The 17,647-nt window shown below is 37.0% G+C and overlaps 1 protein-coding gene across 6 annotated transcripts in view; it reads right to left on the bottom strand.

Annotated features, from left to right (window-relative positions):
- The window catches only part of LOC131047046 (uncharacterized), a 123,779-nt gene that overhangs the window by 79,728 nt on the left and 26,404 nt on the right, over positions 1 to 17,647 (bottom strand). The gene's annotated exons all lie outside the window — the stretch shown is intronic.

Raw genomic sequence — 17,647 nt, 5'->3', positions numbered from 1 at the left:
ATGAGCAAAGTTGCAGTGTGAGTGAGCAAGCAAACCGGTGAGAGGATTCTACCGGTAGTGTCATAGTCTGACAGTTGAACCTAACCGGTAAGGTGTGGCAGAGGAGACAACATCCTAGAGTGAAAAGTGTGTTGAGAGATTGTATGTGAGAGGGAGAGAAAGATAACAGAGTTTGAGAAATAGAGACAGTGATCTCACAATCGGTAGTGTGAGCTCTAGTGAAGGAGAAAAGACTGTAAACTGGCAGAGAGTTATTTGATTCAATAGTTGCAGAATTCATTTGCAACAAGAAGCCTTAACTGTATTCAAATAGTATTTTATTATACGTTACCAAGTTGAAGCTTGGTGCAGGGGTTGGTGCTCCTTGGGTTGGTGCCCAAAATCTTTGTAAATCTATGTTTTACTTGTGAGGCTGGATTGGAGCAATAGTCTCCAGTAGCTCTTCTCACCAAGGTTTTTCCCATATTGGGTTTTCTTCGTAAACTGGTGTTGTGAATCTCTTGAGTGTGGATGATCTCTTTGTTCTTCTCTCTTCCATTACCGGTATGACTGTTTAGTGGTTAAGTAAAAAGTGGACTATCTGGAATTGGATTGGTAAAGATTAGGAAGATAGGAACCACATATTCACCCCCCTCTCAGTGGTACTCTGTGTTCAACAATCTATTGGTCCACACTCACTGAATATAATTTTCTCATTGGCTAAGGAGAGTCTGTTGTAACAAACCCTAATTAGGGTTTTCATTGTAAAATCTCGACCATTGGTTTCTAATGGATCTAAGCCATTGAATTGCATTGAGAGCATTATAAAAGGCTCAAACTCTTCATTTGTAAAGGTTAATAGCGAATAGTTAGTAGCAAGAGGAGAATAGAATAGAAGAATAGAATAGCAATTAGAATAGAATAGGAGGAGAAGGCAGAAATTGTTGCCTAAGTTGTAAATGAACTCCATTTTCATTGAAGTTATGGTGAAGTGTATTGTTTCTTTACAACGTGCATGGTTTCTTGTTGGATCTTCATGTTAGATGGTAAATAATTAGATTGAATGAAGGAATTTGTTAAATGTACTTATGTGGAATCCGCCTAGTCCATACCACTAGCCTCTTGCTGATTGTAAGCATGCCTTGTGTGGTCAACTGGAATGATATGAGAATGATATGAGCTTAACTTCAAATTGTTATGTGTTCATTTTTTATGCATTAACTTGAATGGTGATCAATGTTCGATGGTAATGATTTGAACATCTTTGAAATGTCCTTAGAAGATTGCACTAAGCTTGTGTCAAATTGTTCAAGTTGATTGTGAGACCTTGCCCAGTAGGATTTCAGCTAATCATTCAACTATCTTCTTACATTCTAGGTCTTAGAATAGACTCTCTCAACCCTTTCCTTTTGCCCTTTTTCAATTCAAGTTAGTCTAGGACAAAAAAGCATCACTAAATTGCAACATCAGATGATCTAAGTTCCAACAAATCAAGCATTCAGGCATTCAAACGTAAGTCCCCTTGTGGTTCCAGCATAATCACATCAACCAATGAGCTTATCCACACGTAGTAACCCTACATTCATGAACCTTGGAGTCTTCTCAAGTGATCCTTAAGCTAATCTTCAGCATTTGAGAGATTTTGTTCAAGAGAGGATAAGATACTTTTTGGGTATTTTATTCTGTGTTCGCATGTGCATAAAAAACAGATCAACACTTCCATGGCACATGCTTCCAAAACCTACAACCCCTCGCTATAAAAGTTTTATCACAAGTTTAATTAATTAAAATTTATCAAAAGTTTTATTTATAGTTTACTTTGTCTTCATAGGTTGCTACTAATTTTTAACTTTAATTTCTATAAATTTAGAACTTTAACTGTTTACTTTGTCTTCATAGGTTGCTAGTTCATCTGCTTTAGAAATAAATTGGAGCACATACCCTTTCATCCACTCAGTAAAGCGCAATAGATTGCAATCAAAAAGAGCGAAGAATTTAGTATATGTGCATTCCAACCTACGTCTTCTTTCACACAAGCAACATGACTACAACCAAGGGAAAACGAAGATGTGGGATATACAGCCAGAGCATGCTGATTTGGATGCTTCCACTTCTCAGCTTGTTGCATTTGATGACTTGGATAGCGGGCAAACTTATAGTGCAAGTGCAAGTGGCATTGGCATTGGTTCATCTAATGTCAATGTCAATGATGAGGAGGATGAGGAGGAGGAGAATAAGGATGATGAATTAGAGAATCCATATGATGATTAAACTTTAAATTGTTGAAAGTTGAAACAATGATACTTGAATATTTTGTCATTTTGATATTAAACTTGATGTATATGATGCTATTATGGTATGATCATGATGCTATGATTACAAGTTTATGTTGGTTTTGTTGTTTATATGATGCTATGTGACATGCTAATCTTAATTCATGCTTATAGGCTGCATATACATGTGTGTGTGTGTGTGTGTTTGCACTAGAGAACCCAAACCCCTTTTCAAAATTTTGTCGTACCGGCTTGTTGGTGTTGGAAATAAGCCACACCCGGACCGACGATGGACTGGTTCAAGAGGGGCCAGTAGCTCAGTGGTAGAGCACTCCAGCAGCGTTGGAAAGTCCTAGGTTCAAGTCCTAGCTGGTCCATGTCTCAACATGGTATCAGAGCCAGGTTCAGGCTAGGGGCCCCAAGCACACAAGAGGTGTGGCTTAAGGGGGGGTGTTGGTGTTGGAAATAAGCCACACCCAGACCGACGATGGACTGGTCCAAGAGGGGCCAGTAGCTCGGTGGTAGAGCACTCCAGCAGCGTATGGAAGGTCCTAGGTTCGAGTCCTAGCTAGTCCATGTCTCAACACGGCTCTTCGAACCCGAACTGGCAACTTAGCCAATAATGTAAGAGTGGTGCATCATAGCAATGATAAATCATAGATGGAAATGGAAATAACCAAATAAGAGATGCAAACCATTACACAAGATATACGTGGAGAAACCCTTGCAGAAAAAAAACTCCAAAGCGAAAGAGTTCCAAAACTTGTGTTAGTCCTTGAATAGAGTTACATCAATACAACTTCTCTCTCTAAATTTCTGCAACACTTTGTTACTTCTTGGACTTACAAAACAACTTATTCTCCTCCTCAAAGCTCCAATAGATAGCTAAAAGTAATATAAAAAACCATAAATGGTTTCCAATAACATTATCATGGACTAAAAATATAAGTTAAGTGGTCTACATACAAAAGGTACCTCATGACAAGTGTCCAAAAGTTTCAAGCATCTTTCTAGAAGCTTCGAGACTTTTCTCATGGCTTGGGCTTCCAACTTCACTACGAGACAAAAAAAAGTCCACCAGAAGACAAAATAACTCCTTATGTCCAAAAAAGGCTACCCACTTCTTACACATAGTCCATGATGTTTTCTTACAATTTTTACATTATCATAGATGCTTCTTGCACCACTACAAATAGTGAGATTCCCTTCCACTTCATGCCAAGTGTTTTAAGGTGTTGCCATTGGCTAAATCAAGCTTCCCCACTCAATGCCACCTTGCAAAGAATTTTCCAAGTGCCTAGAAAATAATATTTAATTACAAAGAAAATTTCCCCTTGTGTGGGACATTGAAGTTCCCTTCCAAGAATCTTGGAGTCACATAAAATAATACTATCTAATAATATATTAAAGTTAAGATAAATGGTCTAATATTACCAAGGTTAATATTACCAATCCTAACATTCTCCTACTTGATATTCACATTGCAATGGCATGATATGGCATAAAAATAAATTGAACCAGGTGCTATAAGAGACAAGGCCCAAAGCCTCCCTCCACCAAGAGAACTACTTTGTGTTCATTGACTTAGTGAGAGAATCTGCAGCATTCTCTTAAGTGTCCACTTTCTATAACATGACTCTACCACTCTCAACCATTTTTTGAACAAAGTGATATTGGACATCAATATGTTTAGTGGAAGCACAATACATTAGGTTTTTAGCCAAACAAATAGCCTTCTGACATCACATCCAATCCTCAATATTAACACTGAAAGCCAATGCCTCAACACAATCTTTCTAACCACACTACCTCTTTACAAGCATGTGTTGCAGCCATATACTTTGCTTATGTAGGAGACAAAGTGACTGTAGTTGTAATTTTCTCTTTGAACTAACTATTCCTCCAAACAAAGTTAAAAAATAGCCACTTGTTGACCTGCAATCAAGATCTCCAACCCTATCTGAATCAACAAACCCATGCAAATAAAGCATCTTGCCCACGTCATTAGATCCATGATAACAAACACAATTACCATAGGTACCACATAGATGTTTGTAAACCCTTTTTACATAAGCCCTATGTTCTTTACCTAGATTTGTCATAAACCTACTAAGAACTCCCACTGCTGGGGCACTATTAGTTCTTGTATAGACCACGGCATACATGAGGCTTCCTACAACACTAGCATATGGAATTTTATACATCTTTTACAGTTCATCATCAGTTTTAGGACATTGAACAAGAGGTAGCCCAATGCCAACTAGAAAGGAAATACTAACTAGTTTACAATCATGCATAACAAAACACCGCAAAATAGTGTCAACATACTTCTTTTGATTTAACCATAATTTTTGGTTAACTTGATCCCTACTGACTTCCATACCCTATGTATATTTTGCAGTCCCTAAATCTTTCATATTAAAGATACCAAATAATTGACCCTTATGTTCCCCAACCATTCCCAACGAAAAACAAATCATCAATATATAGACAATCATTTGTAGTCAATAATTTTAAAATAACAAATAGTGATCTTCACTTGTAATAAAATCATGATTCAATGCAAAAGCATTGAATTTTCAATACCACATTTCTGGTGACTACTACAGACCATACAAAGATCTCTTTAACCTACAAACCAAGTGTTCCTATCCATACACCACAAAATGATCAGCCTATTTTATAAATATTTCCTCATCAAAATCCCCATGTAAAAAATTCATTTTAACATCCATTTTCTCTACCTCTAAATCGAAAGCAACAATAATGGATAAAAGGAATCTAATTGAGATCAATTTAGACATGAACCAAGGGAAAAGTGGTGTAGGAACACCTAGAGTTTTATCATCATGTCAGTTAAATGTTTGAATCTTAGGAGAGTTAGAGGTCATGTCATTTTGATTCAATAAGGTCTATTGAGACCATTTGTAATGTCATTTCATGTCTTTAGGTCTGTATGTCAAATTTGGAGTCATAAATTACAAGTTTGTAAAAAGTTGTAAAAGTGGTCATCAGGATAGTTTATTCTATCGGGATTGGAGAATACTGCATAGCCGACTGTTGATGGCTATGTTGATAGACGTCCAAATGCCTTGTTCGGTGTAGCCATACCGAAATAGGGACATCGGGGTAGGTTACTCTATCGGAATTGCATAAAATGGTTACTCTGCCTGTTCTAGTTATTCCAATGGGTTGGGACCTCGATTTGGGATTGCTATTCCAATGTCGGTGTCCAGCATTGAGTTGTCAGGTCGGAATTGTTATTCTAATGTTAGTGTCCAGTTTTGATTTTTCAAAGTGTGGGAGTCGAACAGTCATGTAGCCCAACAATCTATTGTGACCGCGAGAAAGTGCAAAAATTTGGTATAAATTGTATAAGCCAGTGGTTGGAGACAGTTTTTCATGAAGATATATGAATTTCGATATTTTGAATTTCTGAAAACTTGATTTGAAATCATTGGCAACCAATTGGAAGTTCATTTTTTTTGCAATTACTCTGTTTCCTACACGTGTATGGTGTTGTATGAATTCAATTTGATTGGATAGCCATATGTATGGATACAACATTGCATTACCTTCCATTCTGCTAGTGATTTTGAATTCCTGCTTTGTTGTAAGGAAGAAGTTTAGCCGTTTTCACACGGTGACCTAGTTAGCAGGGTAACTAGGGTTTTCACAACAATTAGACAATCCTCCCTCTCTGTCTTGCATCAAAAAGCTATGAAGGTGACAATGGTTAGTATCAATTCAAATAAATACATAAATTACATAAACATGTATGAAAAATACCATTATACCTTCCAAAGTCTTCTCTTGCTCCTCGGATTGAGCTTGATGAAGTAGAGGCGCCCTTGTTGCTCCACTTGATTTGCTCCTTGGATGAGGGATTGTAGATTGCTCTCCACTACACAACAAGATTTGATGAGGGATATTGGCTAAGAGTGATGGATGAGGGATCTGATATGGCATTATGAGGGTGTGATGGAGGATTTTCTTCCTCAAATGGACAGCATAAGAATCGTAGGTATGTTTGTCATTGCACCAAAAGCTCAAGATATCAACGCCCGCTACAAACACCAGACTTACCCAGATCCACGGGAGGTGATTAAGCCATGTAGCAAACCCCGAAGGAGGTGCTGACCACCAAGTCAACAATCTCCCCCTTAGCATCGACTGAGGGTTCCACACCGACGAAATGAAGGAGACCTCCCGTGATTCGAACCCATGACCCAAGGCTCTAATACCAATTGTAGGTATGTTTGTTGTTGTGCTAAAAGCTCGAGCTATCAACACCCGCTACAAACACCAGACTTACCCAGATCCACGGGAGGCAGTTAAGCCATGTCACGAACCCCAAAGGAGGTGTTGACCACCAAGTCAACAAAAATATGATGGAAGAGGATGATTCGTGAGGAGAGGAGGCTCCAATTTATAGATTGGAGGAGGCCAAAATGGAGGGCCAAGATTGATTCAAAATGAAGGGCTAGGATTGAAAGAAAGTGGGAGAGAGGATTGAGAGGACAAGGTGTAGGATTCAAGAGATATGCCATAAAGGCATTTCTTGTCTCCACACTTCTCCAAGCATGTGGGGAAGAGCTCCCAAGTACATTGGGAAGAGAAAAGGAATACAAAATTCCTTGGGGGGAGGGAGGAGGAATTAAAAATTCCAAAATAAGAGATGTGTGGGAAGACTAAATGGACAAAGGAATTAAAAATTCCTTGGGAAGAGGTGGCATGGGATTCTAAGGACCAAAGTGGGTAGCATTTAAGATTGGAGGATGAGATGGGAAAGCCATTTATGACAAAGAGTTGACTCATTCCTAATCAAAGTGATTATGGATGTGCAAATGATTAGGTGGCTTAATGAGATATTAGAATGCAAGTGGACACGTTAGGAGAATGTGACATGAGGAGAGATAATGAGTGGAGGAATATAAAATTGAGGGATAATGATAAGCATGATTACAGAAGAATTAATTAGGCTAGATGAAGATTAGAGAAAGGTGATTTGTAGGAATTAGGGAATTAGCTTAGTTAATTAAAATTAATTAACTAATCAAGGTTTATAAGAAATAATGAAGGTTGAGATGATTATGAAGAATAAGGCATAAGTAATTTTGATGAGTTAATTATGAGGCTATAGTGATAAAATTAATTAAATTCAATTTAATTAATTTCAAGATGAATAAGGATAAACATAATTAAATTAATTAATTACGTAGAAAGGCTTAAATTAATTAGATAATAATTTTAGACGTCTACAAGACACGAGAAAAAATCTCACCAAAACTCATTCCCTCAACCTAGAAATAACCTTTTGCCACTAATCGGTCCTTGTACCACTCCAACTTACCATTTGCTCTGAATTTCTTTTTAAAAACCCATGGCTTTTCTCCCTTTAGGCAGCTCAACTAGAAACACGATATAACTTACAAGTGAAAGTATGTTGCAAAATCAAAGCATCCAAGTACATGACTATCATAAATCATAGATGGAAATGGAATTAACCAAACAAGAGATGCAAACCATTACACAAATTATACGTGGAGAAACCCTTACATAAAAAACTCTACACCCAAAGAGATCCAAAGCTTGTATTAAACCTTCAATAGAGTTACATCAATATAGCTTCTCTCTCCAAACTTCTACAACACTTTGTTACTTCTTCAACCTACAAAACAACTTATTTCCTCCTACTCCAAGCTCCATTGCATAGACAAAAGTAATACAAAAAAATAAATGGTTTCCAAAGCCTTGAACTAAACCCATGATCCAAGTGGTCTACATGCAAAACATACCTCACGAGGAGTGTCCAAGAGTTAATACACATCTTTCTAAAAGCTCCAAGACTTTTCTCATGGATTTGGCAATCCAACTTCACTAGAAGACAAAAACAACCCACTAAAAGACCAAATAACAACTCCTTATGTCCAAAAAAGGCTAACCACTTCTTACGTACACCTCTTACATTGTCATAGATGCTTCTTATGCCCACCCTTGCCAACCTCCCAAAAGCTTTACCTCCAAACTTGTGCTCTAAACCAGGCACACTTCTTCATGATGAAGACTTTGGAGCTCATTTTGTAAGAAGATTTAGTTTATACATATTGATATTATGACACAATTTAAAGAAAATGCAATATTTGTTGAAAACTATAAAAAGGAGGTCCAAAATACTGTTATGTACAATTTTTTTAATATAAATATGCAGTCAATACACTTTTGTGCCTTTTGCGTGCTTGTACATGTTACATTCATGTCTACTGAGGCATTGCCATCTCCAACACATAAAGAAATTCCTCTATCTTTTATGCTTCGATGGATGTCCACACCCTATTCCCTCACCAAACTCCTGTCAAACTGCCATTAAGTTTTTCCTACTACCCATGCTTTGTAGCAGATGGACACCATATTCTCCTACCTTCACGAGTTGCCTCCCTCATTCATTTGTTCCCCTATAACTTTTTGTTCCAAAGATGTCTTTTTCTTTTTTAATTATTATCATATCCCTACGATAAATAAAATTTATTTATTTGTTGCTTTTGGAGCCAAAAAATTGATGGTTGGTACGAATAATGAAGCCAAAGCCCAGGCAGCCATGTCACCAGTTAAAATGGTGAGCCGACTGTCGATTCTGAAACTACATTTAGAAGGTGATTCCTTAATAATCATAAATGGAATTAAAAAGGGTGAAGCTATGGCTTGGAGATTAAATAAATATATTAAATTTATTAGAAATGAATTATTATAGTTTGTTGAGTTTAAAATCACACATACGGGGCGAGAAAGGAATGATTTAGCCGATGCCCTGAAATTGGGTGGTAGCATTAAATGATGCCTAAACAGATGAGATATAGGAAGATCTCAATGTTTCCGTATGCAGCCATTTGAGGGGATATTTATGAAGAATTAAGGCTTTTGCCCTAGCACGCTAGAAAACGTGCGAAGTTGTATTAAGAGTTGGCTGAGTCTTGTCAAGCTTCATTTGCATTTGGCTTTGGAAGTTGTGAGCTGCGGAGTGGCCATCAAGGGTTGCAGACATTAAACATGGAAGCAAATTTTACTTTACTTTAATCACAAAAAAGCAACAACTCGCTTTCTTGGGGAAAATATCAGAGGAGAGATTGAGGAATATCTTCAAAATAGAAGACCTGATGTTTTTGCAAATGGTGGATGTGATGTTGGGCGAAGAATACATAAAGTCTGAGTACAAGTACCAAACGAATATTGATATTGTATCCCTTTTCTTGGCCTGGTGTCTGGAGCTAGGAAACAAAAAAGATGTTCATTGAGGGATGAATGGACGTTTGGTATGGGGGCCTTCATCGCAATGGTGAAGCTCAACGAAGGATTTGTGGCGAGGAACGGTGAATGGCTCCACATTGCAGAGATCGCTCCACTGCTGAGGCCTTTCCTTTTATGGAGTGCATCTGGTGATAAAGAGGAATGTCCAGCGGAAGCCAAATTGGGCTCGGATTTTATCAAAGATTATCTCTAGGACAGAGAGCGGGTGGTGAAGAAATTGGGTCTTGAGGCGGTGAAGAACACAAAGAAGAGACTGAAGTTCAAGAAGGAAGACTACTAGGTGAGCGTGTCGCGGCCTGAAGAGAAGAAATCTTAAATTAGTATGATGATATTATTAAATGAAAGTTCGTTTTTGGCACTAAGTCTGTAAATTTTGTAATTTTGTATTATCTGTAAGTAATGGACTCTGCTCGTAGGCATAGTTATGGTCATTAACTCAGCCCTATCAATTAGAATGGCTTAATGCTTAGTATTGAAAGGAAGGGCGGTTTGTAGTTTGTTATGGGTGGACTATTAATTTTTTTGATCTGGTCTGTTTCAAAGTTAAACCAGTGGTTTGTAGCCACAAACCTATATTTTTTGAATTTTGTATGAGCTCTTTATAATCTAATACAAATCATATTTACTGATCAAAAAATAAATTATTTATTTTGCATTACAACTTAAATAAAAAATATTTTATATTTGTTAAACTGTATAATTTTTAAAAAATAATTATTTTATTAAATTATTAAATAGTACGACATTTTTTTTAGATGGAGTCTCAACAACTATGAGAAGATGATATCGTTTACATTCTCATTATAACATCAAGCCAAGGTGTTGATGAGCACCACTTGACTTCAAAAAATAGTGAATAGAGGTATAGGTATCATCTGGCGCCTTGCTCTCTCTGAATTGATCAATGCACTGATCCACAAGAAGTAAATTGGATGCCTACAGAGAATGTGACAAAATTCTCAAAGACAATGCTAACTCCAAAGGGCAATCAAGTGATCTCACAAGTCCAAAAGATGGGCATGCTCTATGCATTGAACAAAATGAATCTGAAATGTATAAAGGTGCATTTTTATGGATACAAAAACAATGCCTAAAAAAGGATACAAGTAACAAAAAGTTGGGTTTACCCTTTTGGTTGATTGATGTGGGAGGATTCTGAAGATGACCCTTTTTAGATTGTGAAGGGAATATTAGCATGATTATTGTCTTGCTAACATTATCTATTTGGTATAATGCCCTTCTCTCAAATTGGGTTGTTTGTGTTTTGTGTAATGTCCCCTGTTTAATCATAATTAATCTTATTTCAATATGACTTAGATCAGTAAAAATAAGAAACTGGTTCAGCAAAAAATAATCAAATGTGTGTCATTCCATATTTTATTGGTTTGATTGATTGATAAGTAAATTGTTCATTAATTAATTTAAGATGATTAACTTCAACAAATATAACCTTTAACCCTTGCATTACTCCAGTCTAAGAGGAAGAGAATGACTATGTTGCCAAGTGCTTTGATACCGATTTCAATAGGCTTCCCTCAAAGTTTACAGATCCAAGCCCTTACCCCATTTTGGACCCTGTCCTCAAGGTTCTCGGGTCACTGATCCCCACCCTCTCTTGGGAAACAACCTATTGACTGGATTTAGACTGCCCCTCTTGGAAACAAGTCCATCACCTCTCCTTAGTTACTGGTAGTAATGGCAAGAATATTTCAAAGTAATTCCAATATTATACTGATTTAAAGTAATTTCTCTTAACCATTTCATAATTAATTAAATATCCTATTCTATTATTATGTGTCTGACTATATTTATGTTTGTAAATATCCAATATAACATTGTATAGTTTACTGCTATTCTATAATTGGATAACCAGCTAGTTTATCTTCTAAGATATATTCTTTTATCATATTGCATTTATCCTGGAACGTATTATTTATTATTTACTGAATTCTATTCCTATTCTGGAACATGATTGTCATTGAACAATATTTAATAATATTAATACCTTATTACATATTTAAGATTTCCATACTAACATCGGGTAAGGAGTACATATCACTGCAGACAGTCCTGTTGTGACCTAATCACACATCACCCCATCCCAGATAGGGGTCCCCTAGCTTTTAGCCCCTTTTGGTCGTTTGGTCTTGTTTTTTTGTGTGTTTCGGTGGCAATCTCTTCAATCTCTCCGGTTTGCGGATGTTCGGGGGTCAGTTAGAGTTAATCTGCTTCTCTGTTGAGCGAATTCTATGAAGTCTAGGGCCTGTTTTGTCCCTTTTTAGGGTTTCTGCCTTTTGTCCTAGATTTTAGGGGTTCCTGTTAGGGTTTTTGGAAAACTAAACATACGACTGGAATCAGGACCCTTCAAGGGACCTCCTAGTAAAATTTGAGCCCAAACGGAGCAAATTTCTATTTTTAGAAAGTCCCTATTTTTTAGGGATTTTTCCGAGTCCCGGAATGTCGTCATTTTGCCAAAAATCAAACTTACTATTTTTAGTAATTTCTATTTTTAGTAAGTTTCTATTTATAGTAAGTCATTCCTGCACCCTGTCTAGGGATCTAACACTGACCCCTGGAAGGTTTCTATTTTTGGAAAGTCAATACTGGCAGGGTCAGTCAGACAAGGCGACAAGGATAAGACGTTCGCAGACATTTCTAATTCCGGAAAGTCAAACACCAAACAAAGAAAGCTAGAAATGGGTCAAATGTTGGAAATCCATGCCTAAAATGGAAAGCTCGGGAAAACAATTCAAAATCACAAGAGGTCAAAATATTCTAAGTCTAGGAGATTAAATGATGGAAAAATCCATGAAACCATGGCATAATGGAAATTGCACCCAAATATGCAGTCAGGCGCCAAAATGGAGAAGCCAAGGACAAATGGAAAAATCCATGAATCCTTGGCATAAGCAAAATTCCGCCCAACTATGCAGTTAGGCGCCAAACTGGAGAAGGCAAGGACAAAAGAAAAATTCCATGAATCCTTGGCCAGAGCAAAATTGCGCCCAAGTATGCAGTCAGGCCCCAAACTGGAGAAGGCAAGGACAGATGGAAAGTTCCATGAATCCTTGGCATAAGCAAAATTCCGCCCAAGCTAAAAGTTGAAATTTTGCCTAAGGCATGGAATCCAGGGAGTCGAGGAATAAAAAGCAAAATTCCGCCCAAGCTAAAAGTTGAAATTTTGCCTAAGGCATGGAATCCAGGGAGTCGAGGAATAAAAAGCAAAATTCCCCTCGGGCAAATTTTTGAATTTGCTATTTTTAGACACCAAATCTCGACAGAGTATGGAAAATTTTATAGATTCGGAATCGGGATGAAATTCTCCATCCTATGAACCTGACTCCTAAATTTTGGGGGAATCCCTAAAAAATAGGGATGTTGAAAGGAGACTTTGAAGATTCCTCCTTAGCCATAAAGGAGAAGTTGCTGAAATCAAAGGCAAAATGTAAGCAGCTGAGGGAAGAAAATAGAGTCCTATGCGAATACGTCAAGAGTTTCAAAAGACCCCTCAGGGAGGTAGGACCTTCATTCACTCCTCCTCCCTCCCTTCCCAAGGAAGTGGTTGATGATGCAGAACTTATTAGAGCAATGGCGCAAAATTCCCGGGAATGGGTAGAGGATGTTTATGCTGAGGCAAGAAAATTCATTGAGGATCTAGCTCAGCTTCATTCGAAGTTCGTGGCCCTCCTAAACAGATTAGAGACAGCAGAAGGACTATGGGAGGATGTAGACATTTACCAAGACTTAACCATTTCGTGACTCAGGGCTCTAACGAAGACTCCAAGGCAAACTCTGGTGGACGGGAAAGTGATCCAAGAAAATGAAGCTTATGACTTTCCCTGATGGTTCTACGCCATCTGTTCAGGAAAGAACAACCTTGACAAATTCAGCATTGACTCTGTCACCTTGAAGGAGTCTATCAAAGGGATACAAGAAGAAATCCTTAGTGCAATGGAAGCTTTGTTTGCGAGGAAACTCAGTGACGGAGGAATAACGGTGAACTCCCTGAAATCCCAGTTGCACGATTTCTTCTTCGTGGGTTCGTTCCCTAAGGAACATTTTGCAAATGTTTCTTCGTTCTCCGGTATAATGAAGACGACACAGGAAGTCATGATAGAGTGGGAAAGCTTCTTTTCCAGGAGCAAAGAAGAAATTGCCTTGATGGAGTTTAACATTGAAAATGTGCCAAGTGTCTCCATCGAAGAACTGGAAGTTGTTGTCAGCAGATTCATTGCATACGCCATAAATGAACGAGATAATGGTCGTCCATTTTTGGACGAAAGTCTTTTGGTTGAATAGTAATGTTGTACTTATTGTTGAAGGAAGGTTGACTCAACGTGCGTCCAGTCAATGCATGTCATCATCAGATAAGGAATCTTCTTGCATGTCGCCTTCTCATTATGGTTTTATGACAGATTCTCTGTGCATGCCATCGTCGCTAGGAGAATGATGGGCATTTATGATGGTGTCGGCTATATTCTGGGCATAATCAACATCATGGGGCACATTTAATGTGCTAGTGGGCGCTATTTTAGGCTCTTTAAATTAATTGTTCATGGGCATAATGGGTTATTAATTGCCGATCCCACCTTGTTGCACCTTGAGTGGGTAATCTTTAGGGCAAACCCTAATTAGGGTCTTGCATGTAATCATGGCTTGAGGCCTATATAAGGGGGTGACCCCTTCATTTATAAAGAAGGAGAGACTATCGTCAGAGATTGTTGCTAAGAGTTTTTGAAGCAAACACTTAATACATTGTTCCATTGTTGGTGTGTTCTTGTGTTGTTTTGGAGCTCACATGGTCTCATTCTCTTCATAGATTAGATTTGCTTTCATGTTGTTAGACGAACTGGATTTGATAGGATCGCTTGTTGCAAAATTCGTGCTCATACTTTTGGTGTGCAGCTGATTGTTGCATACTGTGCAAAGTTAGCCTAAGCCTCCGTTATATGTGTATGTTTAACTTCGATTATCAGAAGAGATTGTTCGATTTGATGGTTTCTCTTGATAATCGAAAAATATTTAACACACCCTTTGAAGATTGCACCGCCTTCGTGTAGTTGTGCATTGCTGGCAAAGCGAAGCGTGGTTGGATTTTGCGCAAGTTATCCCGTCTCCTTGTTCATAGGATTAGATTACTTTTAATCTAGTTTTTTTTCTCTACCCTATTTCTATTTACTTTCCGCATAATTCAAAATCCAAAAGATCCAAAACTAGAGCTTTCATTGCAAATCATCCGTACAAAAAAATCCTTGAGCTTGCACAAGTTTCTTCAACATACGTAAGGCCCCCTTGGCTTATTAGCAAACCCATCAAACAACTGAGTCACGTCCACGCACTGAAGGAACCTTGGAATGAGCCGTTTGAACTTTAAGCAATCCTAGCATACGGACTAATCTTGATCAAGAGAGGATAAGGTGACCGTTGGTGACTTTATTCTGTGTTAGACGCGGTCATTAAAAACACGTCAACAAGTCCTTCTAACAATCTGACTCCTTTGTCTGCTGATCCTCTATCCTCGCTTGGCTAGCGGTAAAGTTTCTCTATATAATTTGTGGTAGAGGAGAGTCATGACTTTTCTTTGTAAAGATTCACAGCCTATATTGCCAACAGTTCATGCCTTATCGGGAATAATCTTCCCCCCGATTGATATTAACAATATTGAAGGTTAATATTAAATTAATATTTAAACAAAGATTAATTTATATATCAAATATTAGTGAATGTTATTAAATATTAAATATTAAACATTATACATTAATATGTAGACATGGATTATATAATAGTATATAAGATAGAAATTATAAAATAATATTAATAAGAGTACAATTAATTGATTCTAAATTAATATTTATTTAGGGATATTACATTTTGGGTATATTAATTATCTTTCCATGAATGGTTTTGATCGCAAGTCATTTTGAAAAAACTATAATTTGGGTAAAATTCTGATTGCTCTAAACATGAGTACAAAATATAAAAATTTGATTACATTTAAAAAATAATTAAAAAACGTAACAAAACTTGAACAATAATTAACCAAATTGATTGAAACATGGATTATTTCAAACAAACATAACTATACGTAAGTACTACGAATCTAGAATCTCAAACCTCTGATGTTTTTTTTGTGGGTTCGATGTATAAGCACCCACATGCTCGATTCCCTTCCTTTTTGGTTATTTCTGTTTATTTTTCTACATTTATGAAGGTCTACATTTTTAATCATCCGCATGCTCAAATCCTTATGTATTTGTTCATTACTGTTTATTAGTTTATTCGCTTCTTAAAGATTCGCTTCTTAAAGACCCACATTCTTAGATTCTTAGTTTGTGAATTAACTACTCTCTATTTTTATCCACGTGCTCAAGTTCCTGTTTTTTTCTGGGCTTTCATTGTAAGTATCCAATATGTCTTATTTAACTAATCATTATTCTTGTTTCTTCTTTGGATGAATGAATGAATGAAAGAAATACTTTAATAATATCCACGAGGCAAAAGAAGTCTATGGGACCCATGCACAGCACACACCCAAAAAAGACAGGGCACCAAGACCTTAAACAATATGTAATCTCTTCTCTAGATCTGCTCTTCAACTGTCATAAACCATCCCTAATCTTCATATTCCCTTTGATCAATATCTATCTTCATATATACATATATGTATGCATGTATACATATATATATGTTTGTGTGTATACATACATATGTTTGTGTATATACATATGTATACATATATGTATACATATATGTAGATATGTATGTATACATATGTATATACATATATACGTATATATATATGTGTGTGTGTGTGTGTGTGTATGTATGTATGTATGTATATGTATATGTGTGTGTGTGTGTGTGTATGTATTTATATATGCATATATGCATATGTGTGTGTGTGTGTGTGTGCGCGCATAACTTTGTTTAATATATATATTACCGATCTATTAATGATACCATGACTTTGTTATCAAAACATAAGCATGATGATCTGATTTGTTACAATCAAAGGGGACACTGTTGTGGCCTTTTCACACATCACCCCATTGGGGACGCCTGTTTTGTGCTTTATGGTCGTGTCAATTCCTAGAGTTAAGGTAACCAGGTATCAATTTTGAGCTCCAAGCATGAATATTACCTTTAAGGTATGATCAAACCACCTAGTCTCCAAATTGCAAGTGTAAATAGGTTTTAGAGTTTATGAGGTCAACAATGTCAAGGATGCAAAAGGTTCTCGTGGAAATCAAATTTCTACTCTTCCTTTGGATTTGAGCGGAAATGATGAAAATGGTTGCAAGATAATGCGAATTTTGTGATGACAAGTGAGAAATCCCTATGGAGATCAATTTTCTACTCCTAGAAGGAAGGTTGAATGAAATGAATTTGAGGAACGAATTTGTCCCTATGGAGATCAATTTTCCACCCCTAAGGGTTGAATTGAAGAAATTGATGTTGAAAATTCAAATTGTCCCTATGAAAATCGAATTTCCACTAAGCAATTGATATAAGGATCATTTTGTCCCTATGAGGGTCGACTTTCCACCCTCCCCACAAAAAAAATCAATTTTCCTAAGGGGCGTTAAATCAAAAGATGGGGCAAAAGTAAGGAACAAAAAGTCCCTATACAGATCGATTTTCCACTCAAAGTACAAAGATCAACTTTCCTAAGGGAGATTACATCAAAAGTAAGGACAAAAATTGGGACAAAAGTAGGGAACTAATTTGTCCCTATAGAGGTCGAATCTCCACTAAGTGAAAAAATGAGCAAGGATTGATCAAATTTCATTAGGACTAAATAGCCCCTATACCCATCGAATTTCCACTCACGGTTGAACTTGCAAAATTTGAACAAATTTATAGGGACAAATCAACTTAAAACTGATGAATAATGATGAATAGTAAATACTCAATAGATACGAGGAGGGGGGGAGGGGGGGGGGTGAATCAGTATGGACAAAAACTTCTTTCTGTAATAACTCAAACTGCAAAGATTGCACTGACTAGCAAAATAGTATCACCGATCTAAATCACGGCACCACCGGTAAAACACAATATGACTGGGAAAGACATAAACCGGTAACACTTAG

This window comes from Cryptomeria japonica, chromosome 7 (assembly GCF_030272615.1).
Source record: "Cryptomeria japonica chromosome 7, Sugi_1.0, whole genome shotgun sequence".
In the NCBI taxonomy this organism is placed as follows: domain Eukaryota; kingdom Viridiplantae; phylum Streptophyta; class Pinopsida; order Cupressales; family Cupressaceae; genus Cryptomeria; species Cryptomeria japonica.
Note: the sequence above shows the minus strand (reverse complement) of the source record. Positions and strands in the feature narration are given on the sequence as shown.